This window comes from Uloborus diversus, chromosome 1 (assembly GCF_026930045.1).
Source record: "Uloborus diversus isolate 005 chromosome 1, Udiv.v.3.1, whole genome shotgun sequence".
NCBI lineage: Eukaryota > Metazoa > Arthropoda > Arachnida > Araneae > Uloboridae > Uloborus > Uloborus diversus.
Window position 1 is genome coordinate 55,976,616 of NC_072731.1, and position 27,914 is coordinate 56,004,529.

The 27,914-nt window shown below is 33.6% G+C and overlaps 2 protein-coding genes across 2 annotated transcripts in view; one reads left to right on the forward strand and one right to left on the reverse strand.

The window, feature by feature from the left end:
* LOC129221436 (lysophospholipase D GDPD1-like) overlaps positions 1-27,914 on the reverse strand; it is a 97,217-nt gene that overhangs the window by 50,501 nt on the left and 18,802 nt on the right. The gene's annotated exons all lie outside the window — the stretch shown is intronic.
* LOC129229769 (smoothelin-like) overlaps positions 27,463-27,914 on the forward strand; it is a 112,557-nt gene continuing 112,105 nt past the window's right edge. The window contains exon 1 of the mRNA XM_054864151.1: positions 27,463-27,587. The gene's annotated coding sequence lies outside the window, so the exon portion shown is untranslated. The remainder of the gene's footprint in view (positions 27,588-27,914) is intronic.

Genomic DNA, 27,914 nt, shown 5'->3' on the forward strand with positions numbered 1-27,914 from the left:
ATTTCTGGAAGCATGAATTGTTTTGCTGACGATGTAAAAGTTATGGGGATTGTCGAAAATGAAGAACAAGTAAAAGAGCTGCAAGAGGATTTAGATCATATTACTAAGTGGACAGATAAATGGGGTATGGCAGTTAATGTAGGGAAATGTCAAGTGTTACACTTAGGTCATGGAAATAAGCATATGAGATATCGTTTACAGGGTTCAGTCATAAATCAGGCAGAAAATGTTATGGATCTGGGTGTCTTTATAAATCAGGACTTCAAGTTTAGTCAACAGTGCAGTATTGCTAGTAACAAAGCCAACAAAATGCTTGGGTTCATCAATAGATCTATTTCAAACAAATCTAAGAAAGTTCTTCTGCCTTTATATAGGAGTTTAGTAAGACCTCATTTGGAGTATGCTGTTCAGTTTTGGTCGCCTTATCTGAAGAAAGATATTTTTGTATTGGAAAGGGTTCAAAGAAGGGTAACTAAATTAGTAAGGGGACTCTCAGATTTAGATTATGATACCAGACTTAATAGGCTTAACATGTATAGCCTGGAGCAAAGGAGAGTCAGAGGGGACATGATTCAGTTATTTAAATTTATCAAAATGAAAGATGTAAATGGATTAAATTTTTGCGGGGAAAGCAGGACAAGGGGTCATTGTTTTAAGCTATTTAAATCACAGGCTAACTTGGAAATCAGGAAAAACTACTACTTTAGCAGGGTCGTGGGCACTTGGAATAGCTTACCGGAAGAGGCGGTAATGAGCAAGGGAGTGGATAGCTTTAAGAGGGCCATTGATCTTCATTGGGGACTAATTAATTGACTAGGACCAGCCTAGCTGGGCCCAGAGCCTGTTGCTGGTCGTCACATTTGTATTTGTATTTGTATTTTATTCTCAGCTGAAAGGTTTCGCCAAATATTTGCTTAGGGTTATAGTGTTAGTATTGTGCGAGCAAAGTAGCCTTGGCGAGATTTCGCGTTTTTAGTTAAACCATTTTTAATTTTTATCATGAGTGGAATAAAATGGTAGTAAGATTACAGAATTCGATAAGTGAAAAGAAATAATGGTCAATCAACTGAAAAGAAAACTACCACCATATATCCGTGAGAATTTTGTTGATGATTTGCATAACATGACACAATTAAATCGTAACTCAGAAATTAGAAAAATCGAAACAGAAAATTTTTAAATTAACCGATTCGGGAATTCGAGAGAAATAACTCAGCTACAAATGGAAAACAATAAGCGCTAGCCAAGCAAGGCAAAAAAGTATCATCTTCTTTCGATAAAAATTTGTAACGTCATATTGAATTTTCTAGCATTAATTGTTATTTTTGTCAAGCCACAATTATTTAGTTTTATCAAGAATTGATAAATATCGAATTCAACATCGCGGAAATAGCTGCTTAGAACTACGAACTACGTAGTTTGCATTAATTTTTGACGTTTAGTAATGCTTCTTGAATTCTCATTTCTTTCTACGTGGGCCAGAATATCCACAAGACTTTGAAAATTAATTTAAAAAGAATAAAGCGAAAAAATCATACGTACGAACAAAAATCACAACACTTTTAGCATTTTCATCGTTACCATGTGCGTTTGTTTTAGTGTTTAAGTCCGCCATTAGACAGTGACTTCAGTGCCCCCTATAGTTTGTTGGAGTTGCGAATTAGAGTTCTATTAATAGTCAAAATTAACGATATTACTGCAAAAATTAAATAAAAACTTTTTTCATAAATAAATCCTTGAAAAAATAATTATTATTATTACTAAAGAACTCCAGAAATATTTTTCGAAAGGCATGAAAGTTTTGAAAAAATCCTCTTACATCAGTGCTTTAACTAAAGTTTGAAGTATTATTACTAAAGATAATTTCAGTTACATGACAAGATTTTTTTCAAAAAATTGCTACAATTATTTCGTCAAAATTATTTTGCAAAAAGCCGATTAAATGAGTAAAAAATGGTATCATTTATCGCTTTTATAGCTTATTAATGGAACATATCCCCAAGCTTCAGCATCTTTTTAAGAAATCAATGAATAAATACTCAAATAAAAACATCTAACATTATTCTTTCAAACGATATTATAAATAAAAGTACGGTGGGAAAAATACTCAAACTCCGACCAACGGCAGTTCATTAACATCATAAAAATATGTAATAACACTTTTTTTAAATTAAATAAATATATCAACAATAATACACTAACAATAATACAAAGTACTTACCGCTAAAAGTGATGAGAGATCGCGATTGCGAAGCTGCAAACAATGGCGGCAAAGCAAGCCAGAAGTTGTTTATTGAAAATGGCCACTAGGATTCGGAGGTTGCCGAAAACGAGGCAAGGTGCAACGAAAAGTAACGATAAGTAACGTTTCTTTTGCAAATGTTTGTCAACGTTACAAATTTAAGAAATTTGCAACGTGATGTAACGTTTCAAAATTACGCTTTTTGTAACGAATCGATAAAGCAACGTGATATCACGTTGTGTGGGAAACGGTAACGATGTTTCAACTAATTGCAACGTGATGTAACGATGACGTAACGTTTCAGTGTTACTTGGGTGAAAAAAAAACTGCTAAATGCATCCGCTACTGAAATCTTTTTGCATAAATTTTGGCGAGGTTTCTGCTGTTAGATTGGATAATGATTAAAATATCTAATCAGCACAAATAATTTAAAAAACCACTAATTACACTAAAGTTCCGGTTAAATGGAAAATAATCAACCAAATCTAGTTATTATTAGCCAATCTTGGGGAAAAAACGTTATTTTAAGATTTGAATTGAGAAAAGCCCCAAACGGTCAGACGAAACACGAAAACATTCAACAATTCTAACTATGAACTGGGAGTTGAGATGATACACTAAATCATGAATTGGGTTGAGGAAAGCCTTCGAACATGGAACAAAAAAAGCTCATAACTCGTTTTTCATACAACTTAGAACTTTCTAACACAGTTCTTCTCAACCTTTTTTACTTTGCGGCACACTTAAGAAATTTCTAGATCAACGGGGCACACTGAACTTAGTTTTGTAATGGTAATACAGAAGTGTTTTTATCATTCACTGGTAAAAAGACGGGGGGGGGGGGGAGATATGTAGTTGAAAATGGTAGCAGCCCATCAATAGCAAGACAAGAGATGTTGGGATACTCATTTTTAACCAGCAACCAAAATTCGGCCAGAGGCACTTCGCTCAATTTAAGTTTAAGACGGTCGCTCTTGAGGTTCATAAATTCTTCTCGCGCCTTCAATGAAAGGTCTTTAGCTGATGCATCCGCAGATGAAGAGAATGGATCGCGAATCCAGTTATACTGTTCGATGTTAGTGTTCTTGAAATCTAAACTTGTCCTGAAGTATGACGAAATGTTCTGCCACTACATTAGCATCTTTTCTTCCATGGCATTTCCTTCACATACCATGTTGACGGTCCGTTTGAACCTGTCCAACGAGCCACGTTCTACTTATTCTCTCCACAGCTGATGAACTCGTTCAGCTTGTCCATACATGTCACCAAATTATGTCCTTATCCTTGCATTTTCCGATTCAATTCGTTAAGGAGTTCAAAAATGTCAGTACGCTAGTTTGGCCAGAGAATATTTGTCTTGCAATAAACTGGCGTACTGCATTTCGTTTTGTAAAATCAAACTGTTGTACTTCGTCCCTCAATTCAAAAATTCTTGATACGGTACCTTACCACGTGAAAGCCAGCGATTCTCTGTTTGAAGAAGTAGGAAGTGGTGATCTGCCCCCATTTCTTCACAAAGTACGGAGAAAAGGGGAGAGTTAAGCGGCTTCGAATTTATGAAATTCACGACTTCAGCCAAAGCTGACTTCAGACTTCAGCTCATCTGGTAAGTTCTTTGCCATGAGAGCCACGATGAAGGAAACAGTGTATGGTTTGAACACTTGGGTTACGATTTTTCGCATTTGACAGGAATTCTATGATGATAGGACATTTCATTGCTGCAGCTCCGTCAGTGCAAACACTTGTACAATTTTGCCACTGGATCCCGTTGCTCTTCAGACATATATCTGTAACGCGAAATATCTCATCACCGGTTGCACAATGAGGAAGTTCTTTGCAGAAATGATGACGGTCTTTAATGCGTCACTCATCAGCAAAGCACAGAATGGTTAGGAGTTGTGCAGAGCTTTCGATGTCAGTTGATTCATCAACTTGAATTGCAAATTTTCCAGCTACTTGTAATTTCTGTAACTATGTTGCTTCTATGTCACCCGACATATCATCAATTCGTCTCCTGATAGTGTCGTCAGAAAGTGGCACTCAGACCACTTTCTTCTCTGCTCCGGGTCCTAGCATTCTCCGTAATTTCTTTGTACGCTGGTAAAATAAGCGTTTCACCCATAGTGTGTGAATTTTTCGTTTTGGCATTCAACCATGCAACATTATAGCTAACCTCTTGAGCCCTTTCAGAAACTTTTGCTCTGACTTTCATGAAGAAACTTTGCTTCGAGTTATCTTCCTGCAATTGCTTGAAGTAACCGATGTTTTTGCGTTAGTAAAAAAGATGTTTAGTAGACAGATGACGTTTTAATTTGCTAGGGACCTTCGCTTTATTTGAAAGTTTCTCTCCGCAAATGAGATACTCAACTCTTGGGGATTTTACATCTCCGATCCACGAAAAACCGAAAGTTAGGTATCCTTCCTTATACTGCCTACTCAGCGACTTAGCCTTTTTACTTGAAGGTCCATCTGTTTCAGTACATTCAGTCGCAGACTTAGCAACTGATAAGCTTTCTCTCACCAAGATCTTTTACATATCACATTCGTATTTAAAGTGGATGTTTTACGCCAACCCGAATGACACAGTGAGCGTATGAAGACAAGCCAGAATGTCACTGCTGGTGAATTGAGCGTTGATAAGTGAATAATTTGTATCTAAAATAAGCTGTATAATTAATAATAATAAAAAAGCCAATAGCGAACATAAGCTAGATTTTTTTTTTCTTCTTTGCTGATTTGCTTTTTATAGATCAACGAAATCATCTTCAAAGGCAATACATGTCTGATAGTTGGCACTATCGTATGAAACAGGTACAAGTAAAGCCAGCTGCACTCTTCGCTTTACTCTAAAAATTGTTCAAACAGCAATAACCGAAAATATTCACTCGCTCTAGATTTTGTTTCTGTAGTTTATTTTTATTTTTATTTTGTTAAGCCTCAGAACCGAATTTCGAGAAACTACGATAAAATGAAATTAATATCGGAACTGAAAAAGAGGAAAACAAAAGCTAAAACTGGGGTTATAATTCTGGGCGGGAGGACATGTTTTCTGCCTGGGTGAGGGGGCGATACTCCCGTTTGCGAAAGATTTGGAAAAAATTCTGTTAAATTAGTTGACTTCGTGGAAATTAGAATCCGTTTTCTAAATCTGAAAGTAATAAGATCACAAGAAGTTTAAAAGAGATGGGGCACCAAATCCCACCTCTCAACTTGTTGGGTATGTCGCTATTCGGTCGTAACTTTAAAATAATTACATCAAGGCTCTTTCTTTTTATATCACTACGAAAATATCGCGGCACACCGAGTTCCTTGTCACGGCGCACCAGTGTGCCGCGGCACACCGGTTGCGAAGCCCTGTTCTAACAGATGCCATCTTCAGCAGAAAAACTAGTATGTTGTGGCCATCACGAAACTTTCTTCTATATTTTTCCTTTTTCTGATCCCTCCCCATGCTTGACGAGGAAGCAATATTCCTAACAGAAACAAAATTACACATGCAAAAACTTGACGACCATCCCAATGTCTGAATTATTGTAAAAACAAAACAAAGAGCGAAAATTGAAAGTAACTTTAAAAGCCTTACTTGAATTAATTACAAATATTTTATTTATTAACAAACATTAGTGGCAACAGTTAAAAATTTTAAATCATTGAGATAATATTTCCGATCATTTCCATACAATTAAAATCACGAGAAATACGCAGACGACAATCTATTACGATTTATCTTTCTTATTGTTGCATTAATAAAACTATTTTTATTCGCAAAAAAAATCAACACCTCTTGGAGCGATTGGCGTCAAAATTGAACCAAAGCCTGTTTACGTATGGATTCACATATATTCCAAATTTCAACCAGAACGTAGCATTACTTCTTGAGATAGGGCACTCACAATGGAAAAAAAGAACGGGCGATTGCGCTACCCCCTTTTTAGCTGTTGACACCAAAATAAAATCAGCTCTTATACCCACTAAGGGCTACTTGTCAAAATTTTTTTGTTTGATTCCGTTCGTTATTTCTTGAGATACAGCAGTCACAATTGACGACAAAAAACGTTCTATAGCTCAACCCCCCTTTGAGTTATTGACACCAAAATTGAATCAGCACCTGCTCCTGTTAATGGCAACATATGGACCAAATTTTGTTTGATTCCGCCAGTTACTTCCTGAGGAATAGCAAGCACGCGTAACTCAAAAAACGTCCCATTGCTCCACCCCCCTTGGAGGAATTCGCGCCAAAAACTAATGGGCACAAGTTCACATACGGGCACATATGTGTACCAAATTTCGTTCGATTTCATGCGGTAGTTTTTGCTGTAGAGCGGCCACAAAAAACTGGTCACACACAGACGTGACACACATACATACACACACACATACATACATACACACACACACACACAGACAGACAGACATTTTCCAAAAATAGTCGAAATGAACTCAGCACACCTCAAAACGTTCGAATCCGTCAAAATTCGAAATTCGAAAATTTGCACGAATCCAATACTTTCTTCTATATATTGGATATAGAAGAAAGTAAAAAGCATGAAAGAAGGCTTAATGCATCTTAAAAATATCGCAAAAAACAAAAAAAAGTCAAAAAAATAAATAAATAAATAAATAAATAAAATAATTAAATAAATATTGAAAAATTAAAAATTGGAAAGTAGGGTATTGAGATGGGGGAAAATGTCCGTCGGTCTGTCGGTCTGTCTGTCCCCCCCTAATAACTTTTGAATGAATAGTTCGATTCGAACAAACTTTTTTTTGTTCGAAAGATCTCGGAGAGGACACCTCATTCCCATATTTCACTTTTTGATTTGAACTATTTTTGTTCAATTTTGAATAGTTCAAAAAAACTTAACATTAGCGCCTACGGGGAAATTCAAGGCAATTCCGAACTGTGAGGCGAATTGGCTTCAAACAAACTTTGTAGGAAAAAGCTTTTGATGAAAAACTTGTATATAAAATATCTTTTTGATTTGAACAATTTTCTGTTCAATTTTGATCAGTTCAAATCCCTTAACATTAGCGCCTACAGGGAAACTGAAAGTCAATGTAGATTCCGTACTTGAAGGCGGATTTTTTTCAAACAAATTTTGTTGGAAATTCGCAACTCCAACGAACTATAGTGGGCACTGCAGTCACTGTCTAATGGCCGACTTAAAAACTAAAACAAACGCATGTGGTAACGAAGAAAATGCTAAAAGTGTCGTGATTTTTGTTCGTATGTATGATATTTTTCGCTTTATTCTTTTTAAATTAATTTTCAAAGTCTTGTGGATATTCTGGCCCACGTAGAAAGAAATGAGAATTCAAGAAGCATTACTAAACGTCAAAGATTAATGCAAACTACCTAGTTCGTAGTTCTAAACAGCTATTTCCACGACGTTGAATTCGATATTTATCAATTCTTGATAAAACTAAATAATAATTTTGGCCTGACAAGAACAACAATTAATGCAAGAAAATTCAATATGACATTACAAATTATTATCGAAAGAAGATGATACTTCTTTGCCTTGCTTGGCTAGCGCTTATTGTTTTGAATTTGTTGATGAGTTATTTCTCTCGAATTCCCGAATCGGTTCATTTAAAAATTTTCTGTTTCGATTTTTCTATTTCTGAGTTACGATTTAATTATGTCAAGTTATGCAAATCATCTACAGAATTCTTACAGATATATGGTGGTAGTTTTCTTTTCAGTTGATTGACCATTATTTCTTTTTACTTATCGAATTCTGTAATCTTACTACCGTTTTATTCCACTCATGATAAAAATTAAAAATGGTTTAACTAAAAACGCGAAATCTCGCCAAGGCTACTTAGGTCGCACAATACTAAAACTATTACCCTAAAAAATTTTGGCGAAACCTTTCAGCTGAGAATAAAAGGAATAAAGTAAATTCTTTCTCGGTGAAACATTTTTCATTTTGTTCTACGATAATATATTCAAGAAAATATTTTGCATACCGTCCATTCCAACTAAATGCTGCTGTAAAAGATGGTTAGTTAAATTAATTTAAGATTAAAAAAAACTCATATTCTTACAAATTCATGCAAAACAATAAAAATTTTTACCTTGTATAACGTTATCCAAGTTTGTTAATCCAGTTTTCGCTTTCACCATTTTCAATCAACTCATATTTTAGAAGGAAATAAGGAAAACTAACATTATTTTAAGAAACTCGTGAATACTACTCAGGGACGAATTAATTTCTGTAGCTGAAAGCAAACTAAGACTCATCGATTGCGTTAATAAATACTCAGAACAAACTGCCTGCGTTTACGTCAACAGACACACGTGGAACGCAACGTGGCAATGTTTTAGTTTCATCGGCAGTTTTGTAAATCAACGCAAGGTAGCGTATTCGAGCGCTGGAGTTCCGAATAGCTCTTGACGCCAAACTCCAGACTTCGACTTCGAGAATTTAGGGGCACTTGACTCCGACTCCGACTCCTATGCCCGACAATTAATCGGACTCCGACTTCCCGACTTGACTCTGACTTCGTAGCTTTGGCAAAAATTTATACACGGAGGACAAATTACTGACTCCGATTCTTAGATATTCGATTCCGACTCCTTTACCCCAAAATGAGATTGACTCCGACTCCACAGCTATGGTTTTGACTGTGAAATAATTTTTGTTGAGCTGACTTGTTTTTATTTTTACGCTAAAGTTTTGATTTAGGTATTCAGTTTTCGGCGAATAAACTCGAAGTCATTTATGTTTCTACATAAAGATATGCGCAGACGATTTTTTTTTTTTTTTTTTTTTTTGACAATGAAAATTATTTCTTTAAGTTGACATTTTATTGTTTTTATTTATTTTGGTAAGTGCATTAATTCATTTAAAAAATTGTTTTTGGCAACAGGGGAAAAAGAAACTTTTTTTTTTTTTGATATGATGTATTTATTTTAATGAGCTCATTAATTTTAAATATTATTTTTTCGTTTTGAAAGCTGTTAAAGATTTTTTTAATGTAAAATAGTGTATTAGCTGCTTTGTTTAAAAGCTGCTGCTATTTCTTTTTTTTAAGCATTTAATTTTTTTTAGATGAGTGAGGAATATATTTTATTCCTAGAAATCAGTTTAAAGTATTTTAAAAATATGTTTGAAAAAATTTGCGATTTTAGCTATTTTTGAGAATATTGATCAGGTACTAGAAAGTAGTATGGGTGTACGGGAAAGTAGGCTCGTCTAGTTCTAGACAGAACTTCTTGTTATATCTTAATGTATAAAAATCAATGTCCTGAGATAACATATATATATATATCAACGCACAGCCAATACCGCTGAAGCCTCAGACTTGAAATTTGGCAGGCATGTCCACATGATTAAGAAAGTATCCACTAAGAAAGGATTTTTCGAAATATCAATTAGTTTAGGAGAAATTAATTAAAACCCCTTAATTTCTGTGAAATTAAAACCTGTCGTTGAAATTTAAATTCCTTATTTTTGGAGGCTTTCCTCCATTCAAATCATTATTCAGTACTTCTTCTCAACTTTTGGTCGATAGCGAATTTTAAATTTGATATTGTTTTTGTTTCTCACGTGATTCTTCGAGGCTTTTCTCAAGTCAAATAATAATGTTTCGGTCTTTTGCTTTCATTTTTTCAAAACTAGAAACGAAGTTTTTAAGAACATCATCACAGGCGGACTATCCTTTTGAATTTAGTAGAGTCAGTTTCCTGTAAAAGTTTGCTTTGCAATAAACGTTAACAAGTCACAAGGACAGAGATTAAAAGTAGCAGGGATCGATTTAAGAGAATACTTTTTTTCACACGGCCAATTTTATGTAGCTTGCACCAAAGTCAGTTCATCAAGCAGCTTAATAATTTTAGCACCAGAAAGAAACTAAAAATATTGTATACGAAGAAGTTCTTGCTTAAACATAGGTATAACAATAAAATGTGGGTGGCCTGTGTTTGCAAAGATAATCAATACTTTAAAAGGATCGTTTATAACAGTTAAAGATTGGTTAAGGACAAGGACATATATATAAGGAGTTCAGGAGCCCCGGGATCCTCCCAAAAGAAAATTACTTATTACCTCCCAAAATTAGGTAATAAGTAATTATTATAGGGGATTGTGCCCCAAGCACTGTTAACCCCTGCTAATTCCAATATCCGAGCAATGCCGGGTACGGGAATACTAGTATATAGATAATATGATAATAATCATTTTCTTGAAATGGATCAACAATGTAATGATGTTCACTTAAAGTTTGTACTACCATAATGCAATTATTTGTTGCAAAAGTTTATAATTCGTTTGTCTCGGCGATAGTCTACAAAATAATGTTAATGCTTGGCTAACTATTTAAGCTTTAAATAAATCAAGAACAGTATATTTTAACAGAGATTATTTTCTCGCAGCGGACATTATTAACGTTTAATGTTACTTTTGGTTATATTTTTAAGTTTTATGTAAGGGGCCATCTTCTAACTTTTCGCTGGCTTGGTCCGAAATAATGTTACAGTGCATTCCACTACAGTGTCCAACTCATAGACGTGCAATCAAATCTAGCTTTACGACAAATCTGTGGTTGGAAAAACTACATTTTTTTTGTAGCGAACTACAAATACAACTACTTTGTTACAAATGTAGTTAACTACAACTACAACTACTTTTTCCAAACTGTAGCAACTACAAACTACTTTTGAAATGTAGTCGCTACTTCGCTACTTTCCAAAAAATAAGTAAATAAAAAGCATACACAATAGGTTGTCCCTCAAAAAATGTAAGTCAATTTTTCAAGTCGCATACACTCTTGTATTTTTCCCTCTTGTGTCGAAACAATCATGAGAAAAAGTTTCATATAATTTGCACAACGGCAACACGTGCCGACTTGCACCTGAAAGTGTAAAACTACTTGTATGCTAAGCCAAATCGAAAAAAAAAAAAAAACTTTTTTTAGAAACTCGAAATTTCTGTTGATAAAACGTTGCCCCTGTACCCAACACCCCACATGTACCACAAGAACATTTATAAAATTAAAAAACATTTAGATATGCGACACTTGACCTAAAATTTATAATTTTATTTAAAAAATTGATTTTTTTCCAGTTATCTTTTAAAAAATTACATATAAATTTAAATAATATATGTTCAAAAATTACTGGCAAACACATTTGCAGATCAACAAGTACAAACGAATAATTTAAAAAAATATATTTTAAATGTAAAATTTAACTCAACCTGAAAAAAAAAAAAAACTGATCTTTGAGTACTATGTGGGAGACTTAAAAATTGCAGGAAAACAAAAACTTCTATTTAACGTTAATTAACTACTTTTCTACTTTACTGTTTATTTTTTAGCTTATTCATTTCGTAAAATCTTACATTTCTGAAAATATGTATCAAAAACTCAATTTTTTGAAGAAAATTATAAATGTTAGGCACGTGTGGGATATCTAAATGGTTTTTAATTTGAATAAATGTTTTTGTGGTGCATATGTGGGGTATAGGAGCAACGTTTTATCAACAGAAATTTTGAGTTTCAAAAAAAAAAAAAAAAAACATTTTATTTCAATTTGGCCTAGCATTACACAAGTGCTGGCTCACACTTTCAGACATAATCGACACTTGCTACCGTTGTTCAAATTATACGATTTTTTTTTTTTTTTTTTTTTTTGACGTAAAAGGATAAAATATAAGAGAGTGTGCGACTTGAAAAATCAACTTTCATTATTTTTTGGCTGGGGGAGGGGGGTGGGTGGGACACCCTAATACACACACACCGTAAGAGGATTGAATAAAAAATTGATAAATTAGCTCATCAGAAGACACTAAGAAAAATGTCCGTTATCATACTCTCATACGCTGTAATGCTCGTTTTTATTGTAAGTTCTCCAGAACAGTTCAATTTCACCCTTTTCTATAACATTTTCAGTAGCTTCTTTTTATTTGGTGAATACAGCCTCGAAGATTAAAAAACAAAAATATTTAAGCCTCGCTAAAATATTTTTGTTTTTTAATCTTGGGTCTGTTCATATAAAATTCACCAAATTTTCAACTCGCGAAATCACCGATATCTTCATTTTCGTGAAAAAAAAGTGCTTTTTGAAATATAAATATTGGTGAAATATGAAAATTACGACGGCAAAAAAAAAAAAAAAAAAAAAAAAAAAAAAAACTAATGGCGTCAAACAGATAGAACGTATGGCGTCAAAATGAAATGCCTGAGGTCAGCTCGTATTTTTATGAGTCTTATTTCTCATTGCATCCGCTGATGTACTTGTGTAAAATTTGCTCCAGTCAAATTCGTTTGAACCTTTTTTTTTTTTTCAGTTTATTTAAAAGTAGTTTCCAGAAATCGCTACAAACTACTATTTTTTTGTAGTTAACTACTCACTACACTACTTTTTTAAAAAAGTGGTACGCTACACTGCAAACCACTCAAAAATGTAGCTACTACAGTAGCGTCGCTACTTGTAGCGCGCTACTTCTAACCACTGCGACAAATACAATTTGAAACACATAATGTTTTCAATTGCAAGATATTAATTGGAGAAGTTCACTTGAAGCAGAGGTAATCTTCGTGAACTTAAGAATCAGTCTGTTGTATGATGTATAATGCCAACCCAACTCTTCTGGCGGACGTTTAAAACCTAACCAAGTTTGAATCTGGTGTTGACCCTAAAAAATCGGGAGGAAACCTTAAAAAGACGTTGACGAGTGACGTCTGAAGTTGGTGGAAGTTCTGATAAATCAAAAGTGGACTTTAGGGACATTTCAGCGATTACTTGCTTTTCACAATTTTTTATTCAAACTTGGTTAGATTTTAAACTTTCAGCAGAAGAATGGGTTTGGAAATATATTTCAAGCAACAGACTGATTCCTAAGATCATGACAATTACCTCTGCTCCAAGTGAAATTCTCCTACTCATATCTTGCAATTGTAAAACATTGTGTTACAAACTGTAGCTGTCGTAAAACTGGGTTCTATTGTACGTCTATGTGTGAACACTGTAGTGGAATGCATTGTTACAATATTTCAGACCAAGCCAACAAACTGTTAGATGATCCCTTATAAAAAAAATTGTATTTATAATAACTTGATGGTTTTTTTTTTTTTTGAATGCAACCTGTTTTTCAGAAACCAGTTGCAACAAACATAGTCCTCGAGTTGTAACATTTCGCAAAACAACGGTTCTCACTGATCAGTTTCATGGCCCGGATGTGACCCGTGGGCCGTAGGTTGGACAATACTGGTTTATAGTATTGTAAGAAGTGATATAAAAAAAGGAATACTCCGGTATCATCATTAGTTTTCGAGCTATAAGCGTATAATCAAAATACTGCTCTTGCAATGTTTCGGACGGGGCCGGGGGGGGGAGCAATAGGGGTAGGGAATTTGTGTTTTTTTAGTGTATACTTTGTATACTAACATCTTGAAAAAAAAATCAGCTTTCCCCTATTTAGTTGGGACACGAAAAGCATATAATCATAGTACTGCTCTTGCAATGTTTCAGAAGGGGGGGGGGGAGGGGGGAAGAAAGAGGTGTGGGGGGTCGGGACTTTGTCTTATTTTAGTGTATACTTTTTGTACTAACATCTTGAAAAACATCCGCTTTCCCCAAATTAGTTGTGACACGAATAGAAAATTACCATACTACTGCTTTTGCAATGTTTCGGAGGGGGTGGGGAGGAAAGCAAGAGAGATGGGGATCGGAACTTTGTACTTTTTTCAAGAATACATTATGTACTAACATCCTGCTAAAACTCAGCTTTCTGTTAAGTAGTTGCAACACGAAATGCGTATAATCATAGTACTGTAGTACTGCTCTGGCAATGTTTTGGAGGGGGTGGGGGGAAGCAAGAGGGGTGGGGGTCGGGACTTTGTATTTTTTTAGTGTATACTTTATGTACTAACAACCTGCAAAAATTTAGCTTTCCCTAAATTAGTTGCGACACGAAACCTTTATTGACTGGGCTATTATTTAAATACATTTTTGGTGGCCAAGCATGGTCAAAAGTTTTTCACCAAGAACTATTTCACTCCTGGATATCATTAGGAAAGGTATAAGGTAACTTGCTATTTTTTTATTTCTTTAGGAATATCGGTTCATATTTTTATGAGTCTTATTTCTGATTGCATCCGCTGATGCAGGGGATTATTGGGCAAAACGAAATAGTAAAGATGAATGAGCTTCTTCAAAGTAAACAAATTGGAAATGTGTTTCAAAAAATTACAATATATAAAAAAAAGAACATTGTATTTAAAAATGAAACTTGCATTAAAACATTATTTTTAGCAGTAAAATTGCGACTTTAAGGAAAAAGGTGGAAAAAATTTTCACTTTTTTTATGAAGCAAAGTGAAAAATGAAATATTTTCTATTCGAGTGGGAGAAATATTTTTGAACAGAATAGTGAGCAAATAAAAGGATTTTTTCATAAATAAAAAGATAATGAAACAATAAACTAATAAAATGATTATTTTCTTCATTAATACATGAGGGAAAATAAATGAGTGAATAATATAGTGTGAATGAATAAGAAAAATGAATGAAAGAATGAATTAATAAGTGGATTATCAATTATTCATTTAATAAATTAGTTATTAAACGAATACGTAAGTGACTTAGTAAATTATTGAATAAGTAAACGAAATGAACTAACTATTTTACTGTACCCCATCCACTTCGCCCCGCCTGCGCTTGACTAATTGTGAAAAATATTAAAAATACAAATAAGCTAAATATTAACAAAATAAATACTGCAACGAATATAAGAAGATCCCAATTACTATTTAAAATATTAATAACAAGAACTTTAATCATTTGATTATATCAAAATAATTTTTGTCTTACTCGTCAAATTGTAATATTTTGTTGTATCCTTTTTTGAAAATTGCTTGTATTATCATATGCTTTGATTTTCAGAGGTAATTTTTTCTCAACTGGAATAGACTACATATGTTACTACAATATTTCACCATTTCACTTTGCTCCACATCCTCCTACTTGTGTAAAGTTTGGAACAGTCAAATTCGTTTGAACCTTGATTCTTTCTTTCTTTCTTTTTTTTTAAAGTTTATTGAAAAGTAGTTTCCAGAAATCGCTACAGAGTATTTTTTTTTGTACCGAACTACTCGCTACACTACTTTTTAAAAAAAGTAGTGTGCTACACTACAAACTACTAAAAAAGGTAGCTACTACAGTAGAGTCGCTACTTGTAGCGCTATTCACAATCTGAGTTCCCTTTATTCCAGTCGCTACGTAACGAAAAATGTGAACATTTATTTGATATCCAAAATCCAAAATGCCACTTCCGGTTATTTTGAATTTTTATGCACAAGTAATTTATTTTCATCGATCTGGGATTGAAAATTTGCTCACTAACAGGGAAGAGAAGCAAAGGGATGTAAGTGGACAGTTTCAAGTTTTGAGTAAAACGCGTTAAAAGATATCTTCCTAGGCACGCTTTCATAGATTTTGTTTTCTAAATCATGCTGTACAGCAACACCTATCAGGGCTACTAGTACCATCTCTTGCCCTAAGATGGAGGAGGTGTTCACCTACCATTTGTACTAGTTATCTCCAAATTTTTAATTTTACCTCTTACATCCCTTTGCTTCTCACTGCCTCATATGGGAAAAAGTTGCATGACAATGAATTACTTCATTGATTAAAATAAAAAAAAATGTAATAATGAAAATCATTGCAAAAGTTAAATCAAAATATATTTCATTCGGCCATCCTCTCCACTCTTATAAAGTTCCTACGTTTTATCCATAGGCGCTCATATACATAATTTTAAATGGGGACTAAGAAAATGTATAGGGTCTGGTGGGGTAAAGTGGTCATAAAATCGTAGGTTTTCAACTTTGGTGGATAATAAATACAACAAATAGTTTAAACACCTCAACTTTTTTTGTTGTTATTTTACATTGCATTATTAAAGAACACAGTACATTGAAGTTTAGAAAAAAAAATATTGATTTAATTAGTTTTATAACACTTTCTTTTCCCTTTGTATTTATGACCACTTTACCCCATGGGATGGGGGAAAGTGGTCATAGCATGGGGTAAAGTGGTCATAGTTAAAAATAAATGCAAAACCGTATTAAATAACCCTAATATTTGTATATTTCAGTTATTTTTATGGTTACAAGTATATGCACTAATATATGCGTGTATTCACGATTATATACGTGTCGTGTAAACATGAGTAATTACGTTCATATATGAGTAGATACCGTGCATACATGAGTATATACATGTATAGTAGACGTATATACGCATATATGTACAAGTGTACTTGTGGGTATATACATAACTGTACATAAATGTATATACGGGTATACACGAGTTAATTCGTGGATGCATCCAGTGCGTGTTTGTACGTGTCTACTCACGTATATACACGTATATTTGGAAGCACGAGTATATAGGTATGTATACGTGTAAACACAATTATATACCTGAAAAAACGTATATACGTACATTTATGTGTCCGTACATACTCGTCAACCAGTACATATATGTATCCACGAGTATATACGCTTACATACATGTATGCCTGCAGAGTGAATCCAAGCTCTTGAGCAAAAATCTAAGGGGTATGAGAGGTGAGGATAAAAAGCAAAGAATAATAAGGAGTTTATGGTTGTTGACGCGCTACATGCACACAAAGCCAGAAACTGATGGATGCAAAACAGGACACAAATTTTTTACACAAAGATGATTTTACTCAAAATTTAGTTTTTAAGAAATATTTAGAGCACTTTTTAAAAGTTACGGCCCGTAGTAGTTCTAATACACGCATCGCAACAAAGGCGCAGCGACGGATGAAAGTTTTTCAAAAGTCTCGTTATTAAAACAGAGAGTGCTTTGTGATTGCGACGCATGCATTACAACTGCAGGCCGCAAATTTCTTCAATCGCTTTAAAACCTTCTTACAATCTAAAATGTTGTGCAAAATTGTCTTAATGTAACAAATTTGTGACCTGTTTGGCATCCATCAGTCTTTGGCTTTGCGTGCATGTAGCGCGTCAGCATTGTGTTTGTGACCATATGTTCCTTGTGATTCTTGCTTCTTATCCTCCCCTCTCTACAACTGGTAAAAATTTTCCCAAGAGTTTAAACTAACCCTGTATACTAGGGTGGAACGAAAAAAACAAAGTTTTTATTTTCGAATTGTAATAGTGCAGAAAAGTTGCAATTAGTGAAGACTTACAAAACAAAACAAAAATTTTTAAAATCGGTTAATATCTTCCGATCCCGCAACGAGCCTAAAAATTTGAAAAAATGGAAAATTTCATGTGTTCTTAGAGATTTTTTAAAAAATTTTCTCCAACGTTTCTTTTTAATACTCTAAGACGGAAAAGTTACGATTGGTGAAGCCTTCAGAAATTTAAAAAAACATATTGAAATCAAATAATACCTTCTGATCCAGGAACAAGCATGAAAAGTAAAAAAAGGGAGAATTTCATCTATTCTTAGTGATTGAAAATAAAATTGTTCTTGTTGTTTTTTTTTCCCGGTGTTACAGGGAAAAGCCTTTTTAAAAACCCTATATTACACATAAACATTAATTTATTTCTTGACTATGCAAAACTACTATTCTTTACAACAATGAAACATTTTCAAATAATAAAACGTTATAAAATATTTACCAAATTTACAATCCAGTATACAAGTCTTATTGTTTTAAGTGTTAGTTGTTGAAGCTAATTTATAATCAGATTTTTTGGAAAATTCGGGCATAATTGATCTGGATTTCAATGTTGCTCTTAAGTAGCCATCTCTTGATTTAAATCCACACACTTTGAGTGAAGCCTCCGTCACTAGCTCACACATCTTTCGACAGCTTGCGTACGGCAGGGGAATAGTTTCATATCCCAGTCGGGTATAGTGCCTGTTGCAATAAGATTTTCAATGTCTTTGTTAGGAACTTTTCGAAGAAAAGGTGGAGAAGATAGCTTTGTCGCGTTCCAATTAATAATCTCTGTGTAACCTTCTGCTTCGAAATTTAGAGATGGAATGACAAAGTTTCTAATGCTTTTGCCTTTAGAAACAGATTCTCTGGCTTTTAAGACGTTTTTAAAGTTCTCTTATGTGCCTCCTTTCATCAAACACCATTGCCATTAAAAAGTTTTCGGGATGCGCAAAGAAAGAGTTTCTTTCAATGACAGGGTAAATTACTTGTTTTAGATTGTCAGGTAAGTATCGACAGGTTTGAGTTGTTCTGTAAACATGAATGGCACCGTCTGTGAAATTTTTGCGGTTCTTTATTTCGCTAATGGGGCGTATTAGATGCATACACTGTACTAAGCGGCATAAACAAATATGAGTATCGCGGGATTAAAGGGCCATGTGAACAATTTACAGGCAGGCTCTAGTACTAAAATATCACATTTGTTTTATAAACAAACGTTCTTCCATTAGTATTTCATACCGAACTTATGAGGATCGTTAAACTAAAAGAAAAAAAAAGCTGAAAAAGGGCTTAAAGTTTACATTTTTTCAAACATGTAGGTTCGTTGCGCGATCGGAAGATATTGTTTTATTTCAAAAAGATATTTTTTTTTCGCTTTGAAGTCTTTACTAAACGTAACTTCTCCGTTCTGTAGCCTGAAAAAGTACATTGATCAAAAAATGTTAAAAATTCGGAAAAATCCTGAAATTCTCAACTTTTTCGATTTTTTAGGCTTGGTTCCGGATCAGAAGGTATTATTCGATTTCAATTTTTTTTTTTATTTCTGAAGGTTTCACCAATCGTAACTTTTCCGTCTTAGAGCCTTAAAAAGAAACATAAAACAAAATTTTTGAAAAATCACTAAGAAAACACGAAATTTTCCATTTTTTCAAATATTCAGGCTCGTTGCGGGATCGGAAGATATTATCCGATTTTAAAAATCTTTGTTTTGTTTCGTAAGTCTTCACCAATCGCAACTTTTCCGCACTATTACGATTCGAAAATAAAAACTTTGTTTTTTTTGTTCCACCCTACTGTATACTTGTATGTCATATGCTTGTATGTAAGTATCTACTCGAGTGCGTACGTGTATATACGTGTCTACCTGAGTATATAAGTGTTCGTATACATACGAGTAAAAGCAAGTATATACTTGTACAGTCTAATGTATATCTGCATAGATAAAAAATACCCATATCGCAGATACCCATATACGTATTTATTGGTGCATTTATGTGAATACGTTTGTATACGTGCCTACCGAGTATATGCGTGTGCATACGTATATACTCATATATTTAACCTCATTTACGGTAAAAACAATACATATTAAGTGAAATTAATATTTAATTCATATCTGCCTTATACATAACTCTTAAGTGACATTAGAAGAACAATATTCGTTAAGCCTAATATTATGACCACTTTACCCCATCTTACTGAAATTGTTCTAAAACATGATCTAAAATATATATTCAGCTAACTGCTAATGAGTAAACGATCTTAAGACATGTAGGAAGCTTCCTGTGCCGTCAATCTGTTCATAATTCTAACAAACAAAATTTCCCAAAGAAGTTAAAAGAGGTGTTTAGATTTTTAAAATTTTCATATTTACACAAAACATTTTTTTTACCAAATAAAATTTTGCCAGGTTTTGAAATTTTGTATTCAAAATGTAGTTTCTAACTCCCCGAACCTAAAATAAAATTTTCCCATTCATTCGAACATTTATTTCCAAGCTATAGTCATTTATTTGACGTATGACCACTTTACCCCATCGACCACTTTCCCCCACCAGACCCTATGCTTTATGGCTTTTATTTAAATAATAAAAATTATTTCTTCTTCTTTTGTTTAAAGAATTAAAAGAAAGTTACATTCGTGAAAATTTTCTTTGTTTAAATTTGACGGGTTTTTAACGTTTTAAGCGAATTATATTTTTTTTTTCTTCAGAAGACAGGGGGAAATTTTTTACCTAAAATTCATTGTTATGATTATAAAAGCAAAAAAAAAAAACCATTGCAGATTAAAATTAAAAAAAAAAATGAAGAAAAAGAAAATTTAAAAACTTTAAAAACGATCATTCATTAATAGCGTATGTTGAAATGTTTTGAATGATGATTTGTTCAATCTTTATATAAAAAAAATATATTGACAGTACCAATATCTAGAAGGAGACTCGAGGTCCACTCTGCCCCCCCCCCCCCCCAACGGCGCCCATGTTTGTATCCCACCTTACGCTGCAAAGAATCTAGTTGAAGAATGTGCAGGTATTATGAAAGCTAGCCTTTCATAAAGTTAATATTTAAATCATAAAAATTTTATGAGTGCATATTACTTAAAATCACTCTTTGAAAATAACACAAATAAATTGCTATGTAAAAAATAAAATAAAAGTGAAAATATATCTCAAAATTCATAAATACACAAGCAATTTCAACGTTTTCTACATTATAACTAAGTTAATTTTATTTAATCTTACCTATCGTTTTTCCAAGTTCTGTAGGAAAAAAAAAGCTTTTCGAAAACATTCATTTGGTAATCGAACAAAGGCAACGACTGTTAATCCATTATTTTTGATTTACAATTTCGGTTGGAAGCAGCTGGCAAGCATCCAATCGGGTACCTTGTCTATCGTCTGACACGTCTTTCCTCTAATCTGGAGCAGGATGAATGAATGAATGCCTATATTTTGTCGGCATTAGTGCTCAAACGAATGGGCACACGTCATTTGTCGCTGTCTGCCCCAGATTGTTAAAGTTCCTTAGTCCCTGTTTTTTTTCCAGATGCATATTCACTCATTTAAGGAAAGTTATTAAAAATATTTAGAATTTGTATTTCGAAACTATTGATGATTCAGTATTATTTCCTTGCAGAGCAGCCGAGAGTCAAGGCAGGACCCGTGTCAGTTTAGTTGCCACCCCCCACCCCTGCCATAAAACTTGTCAAATTTTCATTACTCTGATTCAGAACTGAGCCCCTTCAAGGGACACGTCCCTAGTTTCCGACTAGACTGACATGGCCTCTCGTCGACCCTGTTTCCTTACACACACTGAAGCCGTCTGAATTTCATAGCAGTTCATAAGTAAAGTTCTTTAAAATTGTCAAGACTTAAACAAGGGCGAATCAAAATATTCTTGGGAGGGGGGGGGAGAGATTGACTTTTAGTACATACCAATTACTATGCATCCTGATTTACACATGCACACACACACACAAGCATGAAAACTTATATGTAACACGGACCTCCATTTCATTAACACAAAAAGAAAAAAAAATGGTATAAAATTGCATTTAGGAGCAATTAAAAAAAAAAAAAAAAAATCCGTATTCCTTCCCCTAATGACATCAAAAATGGTTTATGACTGTGTTATTAGCTCCTTCAGCTTCGATAATTTTCTACGGGAAAGTCGTAGAACCCTCCTTTTCCTAATATTATCGAAGACTGTCCATAATTGTGTTTTTTCTAGCTTTCGTTTCCAAAAAAAATACCATAGAAAATCCAAGAATTCCGTTACTTCTATGAACGTCACCAAAGATGGTGTACAACCATGTTTTTAAAACTTCAATTTTCTCAAATGTCCGGCCTAGGACCTCTCCGCTCCAAAACATCCTCAAATGGCATCTAAAACTGCGTTTTTATCGGCCATTTGGAGGAAAACAATCGGCCATTGGCCATCTTTGAACAATCGACATCGGCCCATCGGCCAAAAAATGCCATCGGTTGATCCCTAGCATTTTCCTCCTTTCTTGTGAATGTCGTCGAGGTTCGTCGAAATGAGGGGCGCCTTCCGGCGCCCCTTCATTTCGTGGTTCCCGGGGCGATTTCATGGCATCCCACCCCTTGAGACGGCCTTGTTTTAAATTGGTTAGCTGACTTTCCTCCAACTCATACATGTGCCCAATTCTGGCAAAAAGGTCATTTTCCATATTTTTGCATTAAACCATAGATATATGAATAACTGACAAATTACAGAATTTTTCGACATATTTTATTAAACACTAGCTGTACCCGACGCGCTTTGCTACGCCAACAAAAAAATACATCATTATACTGATTTTCATGACAATGGTTGAACGGGGCAGAAGTTGCTACTCTGCAGTGCCACCTGGTGGCGAGTGGCTTCAATGAGCATATTATGCACCTTCTTCGTGGAAAAATACACATATATAGCAATTTTCATAATAATCGGTCCAGGTATCAAGTGAAGCCGTGACTATACTCAAATTTTGTACTCACGCAGTTTGCAAGATCAATCATTCGCTAAAAATATCAAATAGAAAAAGTTTTAAATCCCCCCCGTTGCTTGAAAAGCCATAAAACAATAAAGAAAGAATTTATTTGTTGAAACTCAAGAAAAATGGCAACAGCTAACTTCTTATCAATGAGATCTTTCACGCGAATTAATTTCTGCAGCCGATAATTTTATTCGTATTTATCCAATGTATTGTGACTTAAATTGGAATAGAAAAGGAACTATCGATCGGATTTTTTTCGAACTGGTCTATAAACATTCCCAGTACCAAAAATAACAAACGGTGAAAGTTTCAGCCAAATCTGCCGGGTAGTTTTTTGAGTTCATGGATGACATACAAACATTCGTTTTTATATATATAGATTAAAGAAATAAACTTGCATTAAAGGCATAAAAAATAAAATATAGAAATTTTACTTTTCATGATTTTGTTAAACTCTATCCTGAAAAGTATTTTAGTCCCTAAAAATGTGTATGAATCATAAATCATTCGTAAATTATTACAGGAACATGAAAATGACCGTTTTTGTGAGAATGACCCCACATTTTTTTAATCTTAACTGATTTTTCTCTCGGTTGAAACAAGAAGTTCCGTCCAGAACTAAACGAGTCTACTTTTCCGTACACTAATACCGAATTTCTAGCATCTGATCAATATTCTCTTAATGGGGTCGTTTTTAAAATTAAAAAAATATTTTTTTGCTGAAAGAGCATTCCGAAAACCATAGTACTTGATCATTATAAAAATAATTTGACAAAGTTTAATATTCTTTAACGATTATTTTAATCGGTGCGGAGATTCAATTTCATTTTTTACGCTCCTGCACATGACATCACAAGTGATGAAAAATGTTATTCACTGATGCCATTAGCGCAGAGCGAAATATTTAAATCGCTTCTTCACTCACATGTACTTGCATTATGTGAGTATGTACTGGCGTTATGTATGGTTGATAGCAAGCGTAGAGCGCAATATTTAATTCGCTTCTCAATTATCATAATCTGGAAACGCGGTAGACAGCAAGCGTAAGCATTCAGGGTGCCTCACAGTGGGGCAAGTGTACGGAGAGCTTGGACATTTCAGTAAAACCAATTTCTACTTAAAAATGTGATAATATTTTGTTATTTAAAATGTAAAGATAATTAAATACTAAGTCATTAGTGCAAAATAAAATATTTAATTAACATTTAAAAACAATTTTTAAAGAATATGTAACAGTATTTTAGCCAATTTCCATTCCATCATCTTCAAGCAAATTCTTCACTTGTTGTGACATTTCGTAGTGCAAACTGCAAATCTTTGGACGCAAATTTGAGATAAGAGGATCAGAATTTATTAATAAATTATTAAAAACGTCTCCATTGTAATCTATTCTGGACGTTTTCCTTGAATGCAGTTCCCTATACGATCGAAAATACTTATGATTTGTCTCTTGAGCGTCTTCGGAGAGTTGACCGATTGGTACTATAGCATATTTAGCTATTTCGGGTCCATGTATAAGTAATTTATGCACTGTAACGGGCATAAAATACCAACCATATAAATTCACATACATCTGAGCTGTCTCTTTCATATATATTTCAAATTTTTTAAATTTAATCGTGAATCCAGATGAAATAACTTGCAAAATCGTTGAAAATCGTTTTATCATGTCTAGATTTATTCCGGTTATGGAAGCTGATAATTCTGCATTCGCAAAGAACTTTCGTGACGTATTTCCGTCGTTGGATGTTCCATGGCTTTGTTTTACATAATCTACCATCAACCCCAGCTTAGATTTAAAGTCGTTTTGTATTCTTGCCTTTCTTTGTTGTAAAAATTCTTTGTGGACAGGTGACTTCGCACTTCACTCTTTGAAGTCAAGCCTATAAGCAATGTGTATGAGGCATTCAAAACAACGTATCCAACAATACAGAGGTGATAAACCAAAACGAAAATGGTCTTCTTTAATTTCTTTTTTGTTCACCACACTTAAATTATTCATTTCTTTAGGTAGCGCGTCGAAAATATAACAACGCATCGAGGAAGTAGTTGCAATAGTAGTTCCGTTAAGTAGTTGCAAATTTTGCCATCCACCATAGTTAAATGCAAGTCATCCGAAGCGTCACTGATTACTTTCGGATATTGGATAGCTGAACTCGGGGATTCTGACGATGATACTTCAGAATAAAAGAAGAAATTTTTAGGCATGATAATTCCTTCAGAATTTATTTTGTATAAATCTGGTGAAGTATTAAATGGATATTTAAATTAAAAAGTGTTTACTTTTGTTTTTTAGACAACTTGCTGGACTAAAATCAAAAGTAAATAGCTTTTAATGCTCTAAAAAGTAAATAGCTTGCTGTAAGTTCTCCTAATATAGAATGTAATAAAAGAAATTAGATGTTTATTAAGGACAAACGTTTGCTTTTTGAAGAAAAACACTTTTCTTGATGTACATGTATAATATTTTGATCTTTTCAAAATATGCTTGCTCCTTGTTTTCATTTTTACTCATTTTGTGATGGGTTTGGTATTGCGTACATACAATTTATGAGAAGTATTTTTGGGAGATTATTGTGTCTTTTTCGTCTGCTGTCACTTATAACTCAAAATAGTACCAATTTTTGTAGTCCCCGAAATAAGCAAACGAAACCATGCTTCCAAGCATCTCATATGATTTTGTCCCACAGTCGACAAATGACACAATGAAACTGATTCCTCGAAGTACTTAATTGAAATAATTTGCAATAAAAAGTAAACAAACTGAAAACTGTAAACATGTTTACTTGATTGAAGTGAAAAAACCAACGTAAATAATACGTTCCGTGCAACGTTCATTTCGTATTCGTTTCGTCGTCCTCGTAGTAAAATATTTACTTTTCTTTAATTTTCAATATCTTTTGAATAGGCAGGTTTAGGCAAAAACTGAAACCGGATTATGAAAGCTGAAACTCTCTACAATGCTTGGGATATAATAGTTTTGTTAGCGTTTGTTAGCGATTTTCGTAATTCAAAAATACATTCAAAATACTTTGAAAATTATCTCCGAAACTTTCGTATTTTCTAAGAAACGTTTATGGGTGTTTTTCTTATTTATTAGGAGTGCATAAAGCCCAGCACATCACACTATTAAATTTTAACAGTTCTTAAACAATTTATTTATTGTTTACTAAATTGTCTTCTAACGAAGTAGCTAGTTAATTCTTCGAATTCAAGGTATTATCTTCGGGTAATAATGTTAAAAACTAATAAGATTAGTGGGAATATGTTCTTAGTTTATCAATACAACAGTAAAAATTCAAAACTAAATGGTTTAATTTTCTGCCCAATGTCCAAAATTAACATTAGGCTGCCCCACTGTGTGCCTGTGGAGTAGTTTATCACTTGTAACGTCATAAAGACCATGCCTTATTTGAAAAATCCGGCATTAAAAAAAATTAATTAAAAATTAAACGTTTTGAAAATAAAAGTTTTTTTTCACTCCCTGTTTTTTTTTTTTTTTTTCTCATTCTATCAACTTTAGTGACAAATAGTAGTACTTTTGACTGATGGAAACAACCCCATTAGACAAGACTGCAAATTATATGAAACATACTTTTTTAACATTTTAAGCTCATTTCTAAAAACAAAATATGTTACATATAAGAAAAAACAGATGCGTAAAAAATTAATAAACGAACAAATAAAGTAGTAGCACCTTTTAAACGTGCAACTAATATATATATCACACCCCAGCAAGGAAAATGACACAACTCTAAAAAGCAGCAATGGGGAGAAAATCAAAGTCTACGCAATAAGAGTGTGAAGTGATTTGGTCTCAAATATTACAATGCGCGTAAACAATTATAATGTGATGTGTACTGGTTAGTTTTTGTTGCTTAAATTAATAGTGCATACTTTAAGTTCGAAAATATTTCTTCTAAATTACGAAATTTTAATGTTGTGTCACTTTTGATTCTTTGTTTTCACACCACCCCGCACCAGTTATATTTAAGCTATCTTCTGCGAGTTTTGTGGAAAGGCAGAGTGTAAAATTTAGTTTTTAAACCAATAGCTAGAGCGGTTTTTCCCAAGTTTTGAGCTGTGTCGCTTTCCTTTGCCGGGATGCGATATGTGTTTTTAACAAAATAAATAAATAAGTAAATAAATAAGTATTTGGTCGATTCTCGAAAAAATGTCCCGTGCGTATAACGCTAAGTTTTTTATTTTTCGCAGCTAACCAAAACCTTCAAAAAATAATGCTGCTGGGGAATGATACACTTTTTAATATACTATCAAAGCATAACAGTTAGTCCCATATTTAATTAATAGTTACTTGAATAAAATAAAAACTTAGCGTTACGCACGGAACATTTTTTCGAGAATCGCCCATTTAATCGTTTTCAAGAAAAAACAAGATGTAAAAATAAAAAGCATAACAAAATAAATACATTTTATAAGCACACTTATATTACCGGAGTGCGATTTGTGGCCTAAGTCATCGATTTACGGATTGCTATGTTGAAAACGTTGCAGTTGTGAGCCCCCCTCCCCCCTTCCCCCGTAAAAGGGCCCCAAAGAGTGATCCGAAGACACACATACAAAAAATTTTGCGTAGACAAAGTTACCCCCAAAAATACATAGCGATAAACCCCCAAACTTTTCCACTGGATATGCATGAATTATTCTTAGAACTTATTGAATTCATTTAATTTTATTATAGGTAGTTAAAATAAACTTGCATTTGTCGTACATTTCTATATTTCATAAATCAGCCCTTACTGTTATTATAAATCAGATTACAAAAAAAAAAAAAAAAAAAAAAACGCGATTTTTCTTTGCATTGAAAATACACTATATTTTTGCATGATCACTATTTCAAAACAGATCACCCAAATCGATCCTTTTCCTACGAAACCAGGATTTCTGCAGAACTGAAAAACTTGCCGATACAATCACCACGGTTTGCGAAGGATACGGTGGGAGAGTTGAAGTTCTAAAATTAGAGCTCGAGCAGCAAGGGCTCTGCACACAGACGATGTCTCTTATTTTAGACCAGGTGTGGGTGCTGTACGCAGTTTTTTGATTAACTTCTTTAAAAGAAAAGAAGCTGGTGTGATCCTGGGGAAAACTAACAGTTAGAGCGGATTCGGTGACATAAGAGCACGTGGTTTTTTGAAGTTCTTTGGGTTAAGCAAAGTAAGTGGAACATTTTGCTTTTTAAAACTCCCTCAATTGTAAAGCGGAATTTTTGCTGAATGCGTAATTTGTTTTACATTTTTCCCTGATGAAATTGAAGAGCCATATTGAAAAAATAATGGATTATTTAGGGTATTTATTAGACCGGTGTTTCTGAGTTATGAATCACAACACGGAAGCCCTACATTAAACATTGATTCGTCAGAAAATTTTAATACACCGTATTTCATTAAACTGAAAAATAAAATGTTAAGCATATTCTGCTAAATATGTTGGTTTTCTTTAATAAATGTACTTTGAAAAAGATTTTCAATTTCTAATTCGAGA